This window comes from Gekko japonicus, unplaced genomic scaffold, assembly GCF_001447785.1.
Source record: "Gekko japonicus isolate JY-2015 unplaced genomic scaffold, Gekko_japonicus_V1.1 scaffold1562, whole genome shotgun sequence".
Taxonomy (NCBI): domain Eukaryota; kingdom Metazoa; phylum Chordata; class Lepidosauria; order Squamata; family Gekkonidae; genus Gekko; species Gekko japonicus.
Genome location: NW_015169824.1, coordinates 134,262 through 153,918, shown reverse-complemented (window position 1 = coordinate 153,918; position 19,657 = coordinate 134,262). Strand labels below are relative to the sequence as shown.

The following is a 19,657-nucleotide window of genomic DNA, read 5'->3' as shown; positions in this document are numbered from 1 at the left end:
GGAGTCGCCAGGTGTCATGACCAATACTCTCTCTAAGCTGTGGAGCCTTGTGAGCCAGTTTGGTGTAGTGGTTAAGTGCGCGGACTCTAATCTGGGAGAACCGGGTTTGATTCCCCACTCCTTCATTTGCACCTGCTGGATAACCTTGGGCCAGCTGTAGTTCTGGCACAACTGTTCTTGAAAAAGAGCAATTTCTGTCAGAGCTCTCTCAGCCCCACCCACCTCACAGGGTGTCTGCTGTGGGGAAGGGAAGGGAAAGTAGTTTGTAAGGTGCTCTGAGACTCCTTTGGGTAGTGAAGGGCAGGGTATAAATCCAATCTCTTCTCTTCTTCTTCTCTTCAAAAATTCTGCTTTGTGAGCTACTGGCATTAAAGTTGTGAGTGAGCGATTTGGCTACTGCATCAATTAGCTTGCTCTGGAGCCATCCTTCCTGAGCTAAGACAAAACTGTGTGAGCCAGAGGCTAAAACCCTGTGAGCTAGCTCACACTAACTCAGCTTAGAGGGAACAGTGGTCATGATACCCACAGGCACTACATTGGAGACCCTTGCCAATAGCAAGGAAAGGTGCAGAAAAGGGGCTGTGGGGGAGGGAGAGATGGAGAGGATAAGGAGAGGAAATGGGGCCAGTGTGTGGGGGAGAACGTCTAAAATCTGCACCTTCCTGTTTATCTTGTGGCTCAATCTGCACTGAGTATGGTATAGGGAAAATCAATGTGGAGCAAAGAGAAACCCAGGAACTGGATGAGAGCATAAAGGTGGTGTATGGAAGTGAAAGAAAGAACAAACAAAAGGAAGTCAGGAGCAGGGAATGTGGTACTAACTGTCAGCGCACAACAAAAAAATCAGGGGGAAATAAAAAGAGCCCAGATTTCAGGCATGCCAGAGAAGGACATCCAGTGGGAACAGCACCCATTTTGATTTTACCTGGAAAAACTGCTCTTTGGTAACACTCCTGTGCGATCGTCTCCTGCACCTGAAACAGAGGTGGGGATTCCAGAAACGGGAGACTGATGAGAAAAGGCACAGGAAACAGGCTAGGATGGGCTCTTAAAAAGATGGGGCAATCCCTGTAAATTTTTAGGGTGTTCTTATTCACACCCTGTGCCCCAGACACTATCAAAATGAATCCCCCTCACCTGCAGGTCCTGGTTCCTGTCCTTTGCCTGGCTGAGGAGGAAGCCTTCTGCCAGGGCCACCGCCTGGGAACTGGTCTCCGGCCCGCACTCCCTCACCCAGCTCTCCATCTCCGGGGGCAGGACGGCCAGGAACTGCTCCAGGACCACCAGGTCCAGCATCTCCCTCTTGCTGCGCCTCTCCGGCTTCAGCCACTGGCGGCAAAGACGGTGGAGTCGGCTGCAGCCCTCCCGGGGCCCCTCCGCCTCCTGGTAGCCAAACTGCCGGAACAGCTGGCGCTGCACATCTGGAGGGAAGGCGCTGTCTCCCAGGCTCTTCTGCACTGTTTCGCCCCATGGTTCCCTCCTGCTCCCGGCCCCGGTGGCATCAGGGCCTCTCCTTGCTTCTGAATTGACTGGTTCCTGGTCTCCACTCATCCGCCCTTCCTCTCCAAATTGCTTCCCCCTGGACCAACAGATCCCCTTCAGCCTCTGTCAGATTCTTCTCTAAAGACAAGTATAAAATCTGCAACCTCCTGCAAAGTCAAGACTGGTTTTTGTACACATAAATGCACAGTATCTGCATCTGAAGATGTGAACTCTGACTCATGAAAGCTCGTACTGGAACCACATTTTAAAAATGTATTTATAACCCTCTTTTCTCCCCAACTGTGACTCAAAGCGGTTTTAGGACATTCTCTCCCTCCTCCTCCTCCTCCTCCTCCTCCATTTTTTCACAACAACCACCCTGTTAGGTAGGCCAGGCTGGGATTTTGTGATGGGTCCAAGGTTACCCAGTGAGCTTCCATGGTAGAAGTGGGGATTCGAAGCTGGGTCTCTCAGGGTCATAGTCCGCCTCCCTGTCCATTTAGCACACTGGTTCCCAATCGCACCATGCCGGAGTCAAGGTTTTTAGTAAATAAGAAGCCAGATAGAGCAAGTGAAGAGGAGCTTCAGTGCAGCAAGCAGGAAAGAGGACATGACAGAGGTTTATAAATTTATGCACAGGGTGAAAAGAATTCACAAAGAGAATTTTTGCCCCTCTCCCCAAATACTACAATTCAAGGGCATCCATTGAAGAAGAAGAAGAGAAGAAGAGATTGGATTTATACCCCACCTTTCACTACCCGAAGGTGTCTCAGAGCGGCTGACAATCTCCTTTCCCTTCCCCTCCCCACAACAGATACCCTGTGAGGTGGGTGAGGCTGAGAGAGCTCTGACGGAAATTGCTCTTTTTCAAGAACAGCTCTTATCAGAGCTACAGCTTGCCCAAGGTCATCCAGCCAGGTACAAGTGGAGGAGTGGGGAATCAAACCCGGTTCTCCCAGATTAGAGTCCGTGCACTTAACCACTACACCAAACTGGCTCTTGAAGCTAATGGGCACTAAGTTCAGGACAGACAAAATACTCCTTTACACAGAGAGTGGAATTTGCTGCCAGAAAATGTAGTGATGGCCACAGGCATAAACAGCTTTAAAGGGGGATTCGATAGATTCATAGAGGAGAAGTCTATCAATGGCTACTAACCATGGTAGCTCAAGGGAACCTCCACATTCAGAGGCACTAAACCTTTGAATCCCAGAGCCAGGAGGCAACATGAGCGTCAGCCCAGCTTAGCTTCCACGATCAGGCTAGCCCAAGCTAATGTTCAAAAGATTCATGCAGTATTGACTACTCAGAGGGTGCGGTGCGTTCAGACGGGCCGTTTGGTCCGCTTTCGGCACGCTTCAGTAACGGATTTTATATCCACATTCACACACTCAACATCTGCGCACCGTCCCCAGCCGTCGCTTTCCGGCTCAAACCCCCTTTAAAATGGAGTATTTTGTTACCAGGTCCCCAAGTGGTGTTTTCCTGATTCTCCGATTCTAGCCACACTTCTCTGACGTCTGATCGCTCCACCAAGAAGGTCCATGGTTGCCACCCACACAGACAGCAGGCAATGATGGCAACACACCACTGGATGGGATGTACCCCCCCCCCCGGATGTCTCTTGCCTTGAAAACCCTCCGAGGAGGCTGAAGTTGGTTCCTTACTCATGATGTATTCATAAATTCAAGCAAAAACACTGAGGAGAGTTTGAATGCTCTGGACCCCAAAATAAGGTCTCTGGACCACCATATATCATACACCCCCACATTCAGGGAACTCTCCCCTTCTAGGGGATGTGTGCCGTTTCCTCGTCCAAAGAGCGGTTCTCCTGTCAGCTCCTTCAAAATGAGGTGCCCCCAGGACAGTCACACAGGCAGACACTAGGACCAGGATGCACCCCTAAAGCAATCTTTAAAAAGGTAACGGTTTCCCTTGCTTGAAAGCCAGTCGAATCCGACTCTAGAGAGTGGCGCTCATCTCCGTTTCCAAGCCGAAGAGCCAGCACTGTCCAAAGACTTCTCCGTGGTCATGTGGCCGGCATGACTAAAGGTGCACAGAACGCTTCTTTGGACCACCCCAAATGACACATCCCCACACCCCAGAGACAGTCCCCTGCAAGAAGACATAACAATGGTGCCCGGTCCAAACACTGGCTCTGGTGCCACACGAGCATCTATTTTGACAGCCACCAACAGGCCTGTATTTCAAAAAAGATTTGAATAAGGAACTGATTTCCACCCCCACCCCGAACACGGCTGTGTTCCCCCACCCCCCACCCCCCCCTGTGCCACTGTCAAAAGCAGGGAGAGGATTTTGCAAAGAAAACATTGGTGCTTTATGCTTACCCTTAAAAATTATTTTCCAAGCACGATCTCGCCTCGTCTCTGCTGCTTCACCCAGTTTTCACTTGCAATCCACCGTTCGCATGAACCTTGAAGGTTCATTTTTCTCCCATGGAATGAATCAAAGCCCGAACTGATTGGGGCAAGTCACGTGGCCATCTTTCTTGGTGCCTCTCTAGGAAGGCTGACGCCTTCCGTTTAACCCTTGGAGTGAACCTCTCCCAAAAAGCAAAAAAAAATACCTATTCTTTGCTTACCCTGCAAGTATTGTTCACACTGAAGCATTTACCCTGCAAGCGTTACTCTTTTTTCACTACTACAATCTGTGGGGAAGGAAGGGTTATGGGCACTCATCCATCCCTACTTATTATTCCTCATTTTTACTTCTAGGCAGACATCCTGACTTTCAGAATGGGAGGGAGGAAGTTAATATGGAGTAACTGAATGCAGAGCAATCCCTGTATATATGTTGGGATTGGGAAATGCCATATGATGTTCCCTAAGAACTGCATTGAGGATGCGGTATAAAAGAGCACGTTACAGACTAACGTGGAGCTGCGGTGGCTCAAGTGGTTAAGATGTTGAACTGCAGGCTGTGCAAGGTCGGTAGTTCAGCAGTTGGAGACCCGAGTTGCCACACGACGGAGTGAGCTCCCATCTCTAGTTCCAGCTCCTGCCAACCTAGCAGTTCGAAAGCAAGAAATTGCAAGTAGATAAATAGGGACCACTTTGGTGGGAAGGTAACAGCGTTCCGTGCGCCTTGGGTGTTTAGTCATGCCGGCCACATGACCACGGAAACGTCTTCGGACAGCGCTGGCTCTTTGGCTTTGAAACGGAGATGAGCACCGCAACCCCAGAGTCGGATTCTACTGGCTTTCGAGCAAGGGAACCTTTACCTTTTTATGAGCTTTTGTGAGTCACTGCTCACTTCTTCAGATAGTAAGCAGTGACTCACAAAAGCTCATACCCTGCCATAAATTGTGTTAGTCTTTCAGGTGCTGCTGGACTCCTGCTCTTTTCTATTGCTACAGACAGACTAACACGGCTACCCATCTTGAGCTAACAAAATTTGTGGCAGGATATGAGTTTTCATGAGTCACTGCTCCCTTCTTCAGGATGCAGATAATCTTCTGGCCTGGCTCACTGGCTTGAGCCACACAGAGCCTTTCCCCCTGCATCACCCGAAGCTGCTCCCTCAGAACAGGAGACTTCGTTCTGGGTTGTGTGGTCTGATTTTTGTGTAGCGGGAGGAAGTGTTCCTGCTCCCTCCAAGATGTGCATGGGAGTGAGTTTAACTTTGTAGTCTGTGGATCCGGTTTGACTAGAGTCAACTTTTTCTTTGAGTATTGTTCTAAGGGAATGACTGAAAGGGTGAAGTAACAACCCTAGGGAAGCCAAGTAGCTCTGTTTCTGGTTGGATTCTGGTTGGAGGCCCTCCTGAGAATGCTATGCAAACTACTTATTCCTGCATTGACTTCGGGGCTCAGCTAGATGATCGCTGAGGTTCCCTCCAATGTGCTGTTTTCAACCCAGCTGTTGACCAAAGGATCTCAATAATACATGCAGTAGAATCAGACATTCAGATCTCAGCTGCAAGGCAAACAATGTTATAGGTGTAGAACAAAGTTTGAGTCCAGTGGCACCCTTAAGACCAACAAAGTTTTATCCTAGCACCCACTTATACTGTTCTGCAGTAATGGGTTTATTATCACTGAAGCACCAAATGCTCACCATCAGCTCATCAGACCATCGCTATTTGGATTAAGAGAAAGGGTTTTCGGTTTTCTATTCCAGTACCTTAAAAATGTATTCCAAAAACATAAAACCCAAATAATTGGTTTTGTTTCATTCCAATTCAGGATGGGATCCCGTCACCCCACTTTTTTGGTTAGTGGGAAAGATCCTTTTTGTTTGTTTGGGTCTTGAAGACAAAGCAAAGATTTCTATAAACACCAGGAACTCTTCCATTTTGCCTGGCTTAGAGCAAGGGTAATGCTAGAGAGTCTGCCCTCCATACGAGAGCCTTTCTCCAGGGGAACTGATCTCTGTGGCCTGGAGATAAGTTATGATTCCGGGAGGTCCCCAGGAGCTGCCTGGAGGTTGGCATTCAAACAAGCAGGGGAGCCCACGTGGGCGGAAGCCTCCCTTCCCTTCCCTACGGTCTCCTGTTGCTCCCCTGTCCTGACCTTTGGAGGGAGGTTCACTTGAAGGGTTAAAGGGAAGAAGTCACTCTTCCTAGAAAGGCTTCAAAGAAGGAATCCCACGTGACTCGCCAGAGCCGCGCCTCCTTCGACTTTTTCCGGCGGAATACTTGCCTTGAAGTGGCTTAGTGACGTCACTTGCGTGGTTGCCCGGAGGGGGGGTCGAGACAGCCTGAGAGCGGGTGCAGATTTAAAACAAAACAAAACAAACAGAAATAGATAAATCATCAAATACAATTTTCGGGGCAAGATTTCCCTTTGGACTCTGGAGAGCCTCCCCACCGAAACTGTTGTGGGTCCCTCAGGAGCTCCCTCGGCGGGTTCTGCTGCAAACCAACCCGGCTGCGCTCTGCACATGGGCAGAGTTGGTTCTGCAGGAGGAAACAGTTTCGGGGCTGGACTTGATAGGAGGATCTGGAAGAAGAGGAAAGTGATCCCTTGGTCCAGGTAGGGACTGTTTGGAGAGGAAGGGGCGATGAACGGAGAGCTGGACCCAGCAGATCTGGGATCAAGGAAAAGCCCCGATGCCGCCGGAACCGGGAGCAGAAGGGAGCTCTGGGAAGGAGCCCTGCAGAAGAGCCTTGGGGACAGCGTCCTCCCTCCAGATGTGCAACGCCAGCTGTTCAGGCAGTTCGGCTACCAGGAGGCGGAGGGGCCCCGGGAGGTCTGCAGCCGACTCCACCGTCTTTGCCGCCAGTGGCTGAAGCCGGAGAGGCACAGCAAGAAAGAGATGCTGGACCTGGTGGTCCTGGAGCAGTTCCTGGCCGTCCTGCCCCCGGGGATGGAGAGCTGGGTGAGGGAGTGCGGGCCGGAGACCAGTTCCCAGGCGGTGGCCCTGGCAGAAGGCTTCCTCCTCAGCCAGACAGAGGAGAAGAACCAGGACCAGCAGGTGAGGGGGGGGGCACAGGTTATGGCCAAAGATATACACCCTCAAAATACATGTGGATCAAACTGGTGGACAAGGGTTGATGTTGTTTACCTAGAGTTGATGTTTACAAGAGTTGATGTTGTTTACCTAGACTACCAGAAAGGTATTAAGAAAGTTCCCCCTGAAAGGTTCCTAAGTAAACTCAGCAGTTATGGGATAAGAGGACAAGTCCCCTTTGTGAATTAAAAAGTGATTAAATAACAGGAAACAGAGTGAGTATAACTGGACAGTTTCCACAGTGGAATATGGTAAGCAGTGGGGTACCGCAGGGCTTGGTACTAGGCTGTTAAACTTGTTCATTAATGATTTGGAGTTGGGAATAAGCAGTGAAGTGGGTAAGATTGCAGGTGACACAATGTTGTTCAGGGCGGTGAGAACCAGGGAGGATTGTGAGCTACTCCAGAGAGATCTGTTGAGGCTGGGTGAGTGGGCATCCATGTGGCAGATGAGGTTCAATGTGGGCAAGTGCAAAGTAATGCACATTGGAGCCAAAAATTCCAGCTATAAATATAGGTGGATGGGGTCTGAACTGGTGGTAACTGACTAGGAAAGAGATCTTAGAGCTGTGGTAGATAATTCACTGAAGAGGTCGACTCAGTGTGCCACTTCAATTTAAAAAAAAAGGCAAATGCTATAGTGGGCTTAATTGGAAGGGGATTGAAAACAAATCAGTATCATAATGTTGTTGTTCAGTCGCACAGTCGAGTCCGACTTTTTGCGACCCCATGGACCAGCTCCCGCCAGGCCTTCCGGTCTTCCGCCGTCCTCTGAAGTTTGCTCAACTTCATGTCCGTTGCATCGATGACACTGTCTAACCATCTCATCCTTTGCTGTCCACGTCTTCTTTGACCTTCAATCTTTCCCAGCATCAGGGTCTTCTCCAGTGAGTGCTCCCTTCTCATTTGGTGGCCAAAGTATTTGAGCTTCAGTTTCATTATCTGGCCTTCCAGGGAACAGTCAGGGTTGATTTCTTTGAGGATTGACTGATTTGTTCTTCTTGCAGTCCAAGGGACTCTCAAGAGTCTCCTCCAGCACCATAGTTCAAAAGAATCTATTCTTCGGCGCTCGGCCTTCCTTATAGTCCAACTCTCGCAGCCATACATGACTACTGGGAATACCATTGCTTTGACCATGTGGACTTTTGTTGGCAGGGTGATGTCTCTACTTTTTATCATGCTGTTTAGGTTCGCCATCGCTTTCCTCCCAAGGAGCAGGCGTCTTTTAATTTCATGACTGCTGTCACAGTCTGCGGTGATCTGGGATCCCAGGAACGTGAAGTCTGTCACTACTTCCACGACTTCCCCTTCTATTTGCCAAGGAGTGATGGGGCTGGATGCCATGATCTTAGTTTTTTTGATGTTGAGCTTCAAGCCCAGTTTTGCGCTCTCCTCTTTTACCCTGAGCAAGAGGCTCTTTAGGTCCTCTTCACTTTCTGCCATCAGAGTGGTATCGTCTGCATATCTGAGGTTGTTGATCTTTTCCCCAGCAATCTTAATTCCCGCTTGTGATTCATCTAGGCCAGCATTTCGCATGATGTACTCTGCATATATATTAAATAAGCAAGGCGACAATATACATCCTTGTCGTACTCCTTTTCCTATGCTGAACCAATCATAATGTATCATAATGCCCCTGTATAAATGTACGGTGTGGCTTCATTTGGAATACTGTACAGTTCTGGTCACCACACTTCAAAAAAAGTATTATAGCATTGGAAAAGGTGCAGAAAAGGGTAACTAAAAGGATTAAGGGGATGAAACACTTTCTGTATGAGTAAAGGCTAAAGAGGTTCGGAGTCTTTAGCTTGGAGAAATGATGGTTGAGGGGTGACATGATAGAGGTTTACAAAATTATGCATGGGCTAGAAAAGGTAGAGAAAGATGTACTTTTCTCTTTCACAGTATGAGAATTCATGGGAACTCAATGGAATTAATGGGCAGTAGGCTTAGAACAAATAAAAAGAAGTAGTTCTTCATCCAAAGAGTCATTCACATGTGGAATTCATTGCTGGAGGAAGTGGTCGCAGCTACAAGCACAGACAGCTTCCAGAGGGGATAAATATATGGAGCAGGGGGTCCATGAATGGCTATTTGCCACAAGGAATAGATGAAATACTATGTCTGGGACAGTGATGCTCTGTATTCTCCTAAGAACATAAGAGACGCCACTGTTGGATCAGGCCAAAGGCCCATCCAGTTCAACACTCTGTATCACACAGTGGCCAGTAATACCAGTGCCATCAGGAGGTCCACCCATGGGGCCAGGACATTAGAAGCCCTCCCACTGTTGACCCCCCTAAGCACCAAGAAGACAGAGCATCACTTGCCCCCAGAGCCCCTATCTATACCTTGTGGCTAATAGCCACTGATGGACCTCTGCTCCATATGCTTATCTAATTCCCTTTTGAAGCCGTCCATGCTTGTAGCCACCACCACTTCCTGTGGCAGTGCTTGGGGGGCCAGAGTGCTTGGGGGCCAGAGTGGGAGGACTTCTGGAGTTCTGCCCCCACTAGTGGTCCTCCTGATGGCATCTGGGTTTTGGCCACCGTGTGACACAGAGTGTTAGACTCCATGGGCCATTGGCCTGAGCCGACATGGCATCTCTAATGTTCTTATGTACCCCAACGTTTTGGAAACTCTCTCCTCAGCCAGTTTCCTGCTCCTTGTCTGATCAGTCTCCTCTTTCTGGGCTCCCCACTTCTGTTTCAGGTGCAGGAGGAGGTCACGGAGGAGAGTTACCCTGGAGCAACCTTTCCAGGTAAGGTCTAAAGGTGGATGCCCTCCTTGAGTGTGGGTGAGCTGCTTTTCTGTCCCACCATGCCGTGTGGGAAAGATTCTCTTTGAAATATTCCTTGTTGGTACAAGGAATTCTGTGTCTGAACCAACATCTTGAGTTATGCCTATGAGCCAATATACACAGGATATAATTCCCCCAATGTTTAAGAAACAGAAATGGAAAGGACAGAATGTCTTCCAAGTATTGTTTCATCCCTCACAGGTGGTCCCATGAAACCAATGACATATTCTTCGCCATCTCTTTGTGGCAGAGCAGCTACCATGAAGCCAGAGCAGGTAAGTGTGGAACTGCGGATCATGCCCCTGGGTGGCTCTCCCCACCCTTTCCTAGACCTGAGAGATTATTCATTTTTCCTTTCACTGCGGTTCTGCTCACTGAACAGAAAACGAAGGTATCTCATAAAGGTTTGAATGCTCCAGCATCTAACCACAGCCCTTTTCGATTGACCTTAGAAGGAAAGAATTGCTACATTAGCGTGAGGGCATTCGTTATTTTTTTTTGTTCTTTTCAGGATGTGGTCACCATGGAGGAGGTGTCCGTTCATTTCACGGAGGAGGAGTGGGCTCTGCTGGATCTGGACCAAAGAATCCTTCACAAGGAAGTCATGGAGGACAATTGTCAGAATGTAGCCTCTCTGGGTAAGGCTCCCCGTCCCCATGATTCACAGATGTGAAAGTGACTCCTAAGGACAGTAGAAGGGCTCACTGGGTCTGTCGTTAGGGGAGTGGAGTGGATCAGGTCCACACGCAGGCAAGGGAAAGACTTCTGCATGAGTAGTGGACTCCCCAAGTGAGCGAACAGGAGGGTTGGTAAACTAGAAAGACCATTCCCCTAAAGGGCCATTGAGGATTGAACAAGTGAATGGCCATGGAAAGGCGAGGGTCAGACAGCCAAAAGAGAGGCTTTTCAACTGGGCCACCTCATGGGCTGTAGGAAAGGCAAGATAAAAAATAAGCTACATAGAGAGTGGAATCAGATTGAAAATTTTTTAAAGGAAGTTAGAAGAAGTAAAAGAAGAGATTGGATTTATACCCTGCCCTTCATGCGGAGTCTCAGAGCGGCTTACAAACTCCTTTCCATTCGCCTCCCCACAACGGACACCCTGTGAGGTAGGTGGGGCTGAGAGAGCTCTGACAGAAACTGCTCTTTTTCAAGAACAGCCCTGACAGAACTATGGCTTACCCAAGGTCATCCAACAGCTACGAGTGGAGGAGTGGGGAATCAAACCCGGTTCTCCCAGATTAGAGTCTGTGCATTTAACCACTACACCTAACTACACCAGAGGTTAGTAAGCATCCAGCATTTTGGGGATCCATCACCACCTTATTCTGTCTGAAGATTCAGGTGGGTAGCCGTGTTGGTCTGAAGCAACAGAACAAAGTTTGAATTCAGTGGCACCTTTAAGACCAGCCAAGTTTAATTCTGGGTCAATGGAAAAATCAATGGAAAATGACCTCTGAATTTCCAAACTGTAACATTTGATTTCAAAAGAGAGAACTTTACAAAAATGAGGGGAATAGTTAAACGGAAGCTGAAAGGAAAACACAAGAAGGTCAGATCCCTAGAGGATGCTTGAAAGCTACTTTAAACCACACTGATTGAAGCCCAGATAGAATGCATTCCACAGTTTGGGAAAGGCAAGTCCAAAAGAAGGCATGAGTGATTAACAACGCAAGTCAAGGAAGCTATAAGTAGTAAAGAGGCTTCTTTTACAAAGTGGAAGGTCTGCCCCAATGAATTGAACAGGAGGGACCACTGGCTCTGGCCAAAGAAATGTAAGTCAATAATAACTCAAAAAGATTTTGAGAGGCAGATTGCTTAAAGGCATCAAGACAAACAGTAAACATTTCAAGAAATATATCTGGAGCAGACAACCTGTCAGAGAAGCAGTGGGGCCTTTCAATGACAAAGGAATAAAGGGATTGCTCAAGGAAGATGGGGAGATGGTAGAGAAGCTCAGTGACTCTTTTGCTTCTGTGTTAACTGTGGAAAGTGTGGGGCACGTACACATGCCACAGCCACTGTTTTCAGGAAGGGAGTCTGAAGAACTGGGCCAAATTGAGGTGACCAGAGATGAGGTTCTAGATTTACTGGGGAAATTAGAAAACGATAAGTCTTGGGGTCCTGACAGCATACACCCCAGAGTTCTTCAGGAACTCCGATGTGAGACTGTTGATCTACCAACCCATATATGTAACCTATATCACTAAATTCAGCCGCTATACCAGAAGACTGGAGAGTAGCAAATGTGACACCAATTTTTATTTATATGTTTGTTTGCTTGCTTGTTCAGTTTATACCCCGCCCTCCCTGCCGAAGCAGGCTCAGGGCAGCTTACATAAAAGATTATGGCACATAAATAACAGTTATAAAACAATCGTAAAGCATTCATAAAACAATCCAACAATTTTAAAAAGGGGAACCAGGAAATTATAGGCGAGGCAGCCTAATGTCTATTCCAGACAAATGGGTAAAAAGTGTAGTAAAAGATAGAACTCTTGGTCACATAGAAGGACAAAGCTTGCTGAGGGAAAATCAGCATGGCTTCTACAAAGGGAAATCCTGCCTTACCAACCATTTGGAGTTCTTGGAGAAAGCGAACAAGCATGTAGACAACAGTGATCTGGTAGACATTATATACCTGGACATTCAAAAGACTTTTGACAAGGTAACTCACCAAAGACTCCTGAGTAAATTTAGCAGCAATGACATAAGAGGACAGGTTCTCTTATGGATTAAAAACTGGTTAAATGACAGGAGGCAGAGAGCAGAAATCAATGGACAGTTCTCACCATAGAGGGAAGTAAGCAGTGGGGTCCCACAAGGATCAGTATTGGGGCTGGTGCTATTTAATGTATTCATAAATGAACTCAGGTGAGCAGTGTAGTGGCCAGGTTTGCAGATGACATCAAATTATTCAGTATGGTGAAAACCAAGGCTAACAGTGGAAAGCTCCAAGAGGACCTCTACAAACTAGTTAAGTTGGCACCAATGTGACAAATGAAGTTCAGTGTTGGTGATGCACATTGGGACAAAACACCCCGGCTTCAATGATAGGCTGATGGGTTCTAAACTTGTTGAGACCGAGAAGGAAAAAGATCTTGGAGTCGTAGCGGATAGCTCAATGAAAGTGTCAACTCAGTGTGCTGCAGCAGTAAAAAAAAAGGCAAACTCTTTGGTTAGGGATTATTAGGAAAGAGATCGAGAAGCAAACAGCCGATATTGTAAAGCCCCTGTATAGATCCAGGGTGCAGCCTCATTTGAAATACTGTGGCCCCGGTCACACGGAGCATTAGGCACGCTAGAGAGACGGAAGATAGGCGGATTTTCCGGGTGCGATCTCACCGCCACATCTGGGAAGCGTGGCTCACCCGAGGCTTCACTCCGAAGATGCGCTGTAAAAAACTAGTACCTCCGAGGTACTAGTTTCTGGAAACTGCAGGGCAAGGGTGGGCGTCAGATCACATTTCCGGTGTTAGCTCGTGGCATCCGGCACCCGCCCATGTCCCGTCGCGAAAAAGTTTTTTTTTTTGTCAAGTCTCCACGAGTTTGTTTTTTTTTTTTGTCAAGTCTGCACAAGCACCCAACGGCGCATGCGAACACTTGGGTTTTAAAAAAAAACCCAACCCCCGCAGCGGCGCTTCTTTGTCACGCCATAGGAGTGAGGTATGATTGGCACCTCCCCCCAACCATGGGACGTCGGGCGGGACGTTTGATCCGGCCACCGTGCGGTAGTTCGCTTTGGGGCAAATTCAGCCACAGCCCCCCCCCCCCCCCCGCGATATCTGGCTCGTGTGACCGGGGCCTGTGTACAGTTTTGGTCACCGTATCTCAAAAAGGACATTGCAGAGCAGGGGGGTTGGAACCCTTCCCTCTGAGGTAAGGCTGAAGAGTCTGGGACTTTTCAGTTTACAAACGAGATGACTAAGGGGGGTGGGGAACATGAAGAAGAGTTATAAAATTATGCATGGGATGGAGGGAGTTGACAATGAAAAATTTTCTCCCGCTCCCAAAATTCTAGAACTTAAGGGCAGCCAGTGAAACTGATGGGCAAGTCAGTTCAGGATGGAAAAAAGGAACGACTACTTTACACAGACCGTGATTAAAATCTGGAATTTGTTGCCAGAGGATGTAGTGGTAGCCAACGCTCCCTCTAAGCTGTGGAGCCTTGTGAGCAAAAATTCTCCCTTGTGAGCTACTGGCATTAAAGTTGTGAGTGAGTGATTTGGCTGCTGCATAAATCAGTTTGCTCTGGAGCCATCCCTTCCTGAGCTAAGACAAAAACCTGTGAGCTGGAGGCTAAAAAACTGTGAGCTAGCTCACACTAACTCAGCTTAGAGGGAACACTGGTGGTAGCCACAGGAATAAAATGCCTTAAAAAGGGATTAGGTAGATTCATGGAGGATAAGTCTATCAATGGCCACTAGCCACGGTGACCGAGGGGAACCTCCACATTCAGAGGCACTAATCCTCTGAATCCCAGAGCCAAGAGGCAATATCAGGGGAAGGCCTCGGCCTCTATGCCCTGTCGTTGGACAGCCAGAGGAACTGGTTGACCACTGTGTGAGACAGGATGCTGAACCATTGGCCTGATTCAGCAGGGCTCTTCGTACATTCTTATAAGTTTTTGTGTGCATGCACATGAAAGATTATACACAGAATTAAACTTTGTTGGTCTTAAAAGGGCCACTGGACTCAAACTTTGTTCTGTTATTCTGTCCAAGTTGCAGTGTAGTGACTCTTCGATGGGAAAGGATCCCTTAGACAGAGGCCCCTTCCTCAGAGCCACTTCAGTGGTGTCAGACTGGGCTGCTGCATCTTGTGTGCCTTTGAAGGGGGCTGAGGTCATGCATCCTGGTTTCTCTGTCTGGGCTTCCCTTCTCCACACTGGGCTGCTAATCCTCCTGGATCCAAGCATTAGCACCCTCTTTTTGCTGTGAAGAGGGGCTGGGCTTCATATAGGCTGGTTTAAAATCTGAATGTTTCTTAGAGTTGGAATGTGTGGAAGTCACTGGTCTATTTCTTTCCTCCAAAGAAAGACTTCTGCTTTTCACACTTGATTCCGTATCCACATTGGAAGAAGCAGGAAATCCACTTTCCCAAGACCCGGAAGAAAGAAAGAGATCAGCAGCAGGTATTTGCTTCCTTTGGTGTTGGAAGAGAGTAGGATTTCTTTTGGGATTATTTTCCTACTGGAGAATGGAGTGATTACTCAAGAGGAAACAACGTGAAAGAGAGGCTTAAAACGGGGACAAAAAGGCTGGCTTGTTTGTCCTTAAGCTTGGTGGGAAATGTTTCTACAGTACTTGGTTTTAACATTGAGTTATGTATATGCTGCTTCTCCAGATACCTGTCTAAGGCAGCTCACAAAAATCAACGATGTTATAAAACAATGCACACTGCATAAATCATAAACATTACAATTTAAAGAAGCTGAGAGCATACGAACTGCATGAAGTATCCATTGAGTAGCCTCAAAAATATTTCATGAACGCTTCTCAAGAGAGAAGCAGACCCTGAAACAGCTAATAAGATAAGCCCTACTCCCCACAATGACCCTGTGATACAGAAAAAGCTGGAAAAAGGTGATTGGCCCAAGACCACTCCAGTGCACTATACAAGTGGGGAGCTCACCTTGGCTCTCCATAGTTCAGGTGTAAAATCCTGCTTCACCCCATCTGTCCAGCAAAAGCTATTCTGTAATGTGTTTGAATATAGAAAGAGATTTGCCACAGGTCCCTGTAGTCCAACCTCCCATTTCCCAGAGTAGACAGGTAGAGTCCCTGAAGATTCAGAAGTTTAGGAGCAGAGCCATATCCTCCCCCTAGGTCTGCTTTTCTGGCAGCCAGCCTTCAGTGAGATATATTCTCTTACATGGAGGTTCTACTGTGTTAGCCTCTGATGGTAATACTCTCCAGGGAAGAAAAAGAGCCCAATTTATGTGTCAGGTATTGTCTCCCTTTCCAGTGATTTCTGTCCTGTAATTATCAAGAGCAATTAACGCAGTTCTTTCCTTGACAGTCTTTTTTCTTTATTGCAGAGGTTGATGGTTTCCAGAATAAGTCCAAAGGAGAACAGCTCCCGTTGGAAGAAAAACAGCAGAGAAGAAACACTGAAACAAAATGTAAAAGGGGAAATGAATCCTTTTCTTCTCAGAGTGTTGAAGCCCAGATATTTGATACGCACTGGAGAATCCAGACAGAGGAGAAACCATATAAATGCTTGGACTGTGGAAAGAGCTTTGCACGGAGTGTCGACTTTCTTGGCCATCGACATATCCACACTGGGGAGAAACCATATAAATGTTTAGAGTGTGGAAAGAGCTTTCGTCGGAGTGACAACCTTACTGTCCATCGACAAATGCACTTAGGGAAGAAACCATATAAATGCTTGGAGTGTGGAAAGAGCTTTGTTTGGCGCGCCCATCTTACTGCCCATCAGCACACACACAGTGGGGACAAACCACATAAATGCTTGGAGTGTGGAAAGAGCTTTGTTTGGCGCGCCCATCTTACTGCCCATCAGCACACACACAGTGGGGACAAACCACATAAATGCTTGGAGTGTGGAAAGAGCTTTGCTCGAAGTGACAACCTTACTGCTCATCGACGAATCCACACAGGAGAGAAACCTTATAAATGCTTGGAGTGTGGAAAGAGTTTTGCTTTGAGCAACTACCTTACTGCCCATCAACAAATCCACTCAGGCGAGAAACGATATAAATGCTTGGAGTGTGGAAAGAGCTTTGTTCGAAGTGCCCATCTTATTGCCCACTGGCATACGCACACTGGGGAGAAACCATATAAATGCTTGGAGTGTGGAAGAAGTTTTGCTTTGAAGGGAGCCCTTACTGCCCATCGACGAATCCACACAGGGGAAAAACCGTATAAATGCAAAGAGTGTGGAAAGAGTTTTTCTTCAAAGGGAGCCTTTACTGGCCATCAACGAATCCACACAGGGGAGAAACCATATAAATGCTTGGAGTGTGGAAAGAGCTTTGTCCGGAGTGACAACCTTACTACTCATAGGCGAATCCACACACGGGAGAAACCATATAAATGCTTGGATTGTGGAAAGAGTTTTGCTCAGAGTAAAGAACTTACCACCCATCAACAAATCCACACAAGGGAGAAACCATATAAATGCTTGGACTGTGGAAAGAGCTTTGTCCACAGTACCAGTGTTACTGTCCATCGACGTATCCACACAGGGGAGAAACCATATAAATGTACAGACTGTGGAAAGAGCTTTGCTCGGAGTGACAACCTTACTACCCATCGAAGAATCCACACAGGGGAGAAACCGTATAAATGCTTCGACTGTGGAAAGAACTTTGCTTGGAAAGGAGCCCTTACTGGCCATCAACAAATCCACACAGGGGAAAAACCATATAAATGCTTGGAGTGTGGAAAGAGCTTTGTTCGTAGTGCCCATCTTACTGCCCATCGACGAATACACACAGGAGAGAAACCATATAAATGCTTGGAGTGTGGAAAATGTTTTTCTCAGAGTAAAGACCTTACTGCCCATCAACGAATCCACACAGCAGAGAAACCATATAAATGCTTGGACTGTGGAAAGAGCTTTGCTCGCAGTGACAACCTTAGTGCCCATCGACGAATCCACACAGCAGAGAAACCATATAAATGTTTTGAGTGTGGAAAGAGCTTTGTTCGTCGTACCCATCTTACTGCTCATTGGCATATGCACACAGGGGAGAAACCATATAAATGCTTGGAATGCGGTAAGAGCTTTGCTCGAAGTGACACACTTAATGCTCATAGACGAATCCATACAGGAGAGAAACCATATATATGCTAAGAATGTAGAAAGAGCTTTTCTTGGAAGTGAGGCCTTACTGGCCACCAACGAATTCAGACAGGGACGACACATAAATGTCTGGTATGTAGAAAGAGCTATGCTTAGAACTACACCCATGCTACTCATTAACATATACACTCTGGGGAGAAACAATATAAATGTTTGGAGTGTGAAAAGCCTTTGTTCAGAAGGAACATCTTGTGAAACACTTAAAAACCCACACAACAGAAATTATAAATGCTTGGAGTGTGGAAAGAGTCTCACTCGTACCCTTAATACTCGTCGACAAATTCACGTGGGAGAAACCATGTGAATGCTTGGTTTGTGAAATGTGCTTTACTCTAAATTCAGCCTTTCATTCTCATCAAGTAAATGCTTTTAGTATGGAAAGACTCGCAGCTGCAGCGAAAGACTTATCAAGACTTGCCCGTCAAGGATTTCATGGAGGGGAGAAACCATATTAATGCTGTGAGTGTGACATGGGCTTCAGAAACAACTCCTGCATTACTTACCATCAAAGAGCCCACATCGGAGTAACTGGAAAAATGCGACTCCCTGGTTTTGCATAACACGGTCTACACCAGGGGAGGCTGTATAAATGCTTCCAGTGTGCAAGAGCTTCAACCACAAGCCCGATCTTACATTGCATTATGAAATCCATGTCGGGGAACGACTTTGTTTCCTGTCAAAAGAATCAGAAGAACGGGAAGCTCTAGAAATGTTCACTGAGAGGCTGGAGTTTTTGTGCTAAATCAGGCCAGAATCAGAACACCCTGGCCCAGATTAGCTGCACAACACCCCTCTGCCCTTTGCGATGAAAGCCAAGGATTACTCCTGTGAAACCAGAAAAATTCAAGCAACACAGACAAGGAGAGTGGAAAATGTCCCCTCTGAAGAAGCTCAAGAGGTGTAACCACTTCCCTGCTCTGCAACAGCCACTGTGTGGTAGGGGTTAGAATGTCAGACTAAGGTCAAGGACATCCCGGTTTGAATGCCCACTCTACTACAGAAGACTGCTGTCTGACATTGGCCCAAGCACACAATCTAAACCAGACCTACCTTACAGGGTTGGTGTGAACAAAAAAGGGAGAGGAGGAGAACAATTTAAACTGTATTTGTGTTCGCATTGGGTAGAAAAGCAGTCTGGAAGGGTGGAACATGAAGCCCTCTTCAGAAAACAAACTATGTTTAAGAACCTCCCTCAGCTTTCGTAGCCAGTGTGGTTTAGTGGGTAGAGTGTCTGTCTAGGAGGTCCAGTTCTGAATCCTTATTTTGCCACTGTTGTTGTCTTACCTCAGGCCATGCACATTCTCAACCTAACCTTCTTCACAGGGTTGTTGTGAGGAAAATACAGAGGCCGTTTTTTCCAGAGGGACTGATCCTTGTAACGTAGAGGAAAGTTATTCCAGGAGCCCTCCAGACTCCACCAGGAGGATGGCAACCCTAGGCAGAGCTGCTCATTCAGTATCCAGACTCGCATTAAATCTTGCGAGTGGGCACACCTCTAGTTTCAAATACAATCTTCCACCTATAACTTCCTTTGCAGTACAGGTATGTCCTTCGGAGGTCGGTTTGACATTATTTCAGTTTTGTGCGCCCTCTTTCCCAGATTCCAGCCTGCTTCCCTCTCACCTCATTTCTGTGTTCCTTCTGATAGCATCATTCTTCCACCTTTTTCTTCCAAGGCGCAGAATCTCCTTGTATCTACTAACCACCTGTAGGCACACTGTGATATCCCTACCTACTCAGTAGGAAATTATTTCTTTCTTTAGAAAATGGCCATGCTTCTTCTCCTGAAAGCTGCACAAGACACCTCACACCAAAAATAAGAACACCCAAGAAACAAAACAGCTGAAACAAATGTCCCTTAGATTGGAGCCTGGTTGGGGGGAGTATGCGTATTTTTTAAGGGAACAAGAGGGCCGAGAGAGAGGGTGGCCCATGCTTAGTATCCAGTTTGCTTTCCAATATCCGTAAATGCTGTTTTGTTTTTCTTTCCTGTGAGTGAGCCCTGTTGAATAAACTTGAATAGGTTTCCAAACAGACCCACTTAGGATTGCTTTCTTTGTTGCACAGTGTTATCA

At 47.1% G+C, this 19,657-nt stretch overlaps 1 pseudogene; it reads left to right on the top strand.

Moving 5' to 3' along the window:
- Nucleotides 1–19,657, top strand: part of LOC107115507 — a 259,349-nt pseudogene that overhangs the window by 229,853 nt on the left and 9,839 nt on the right.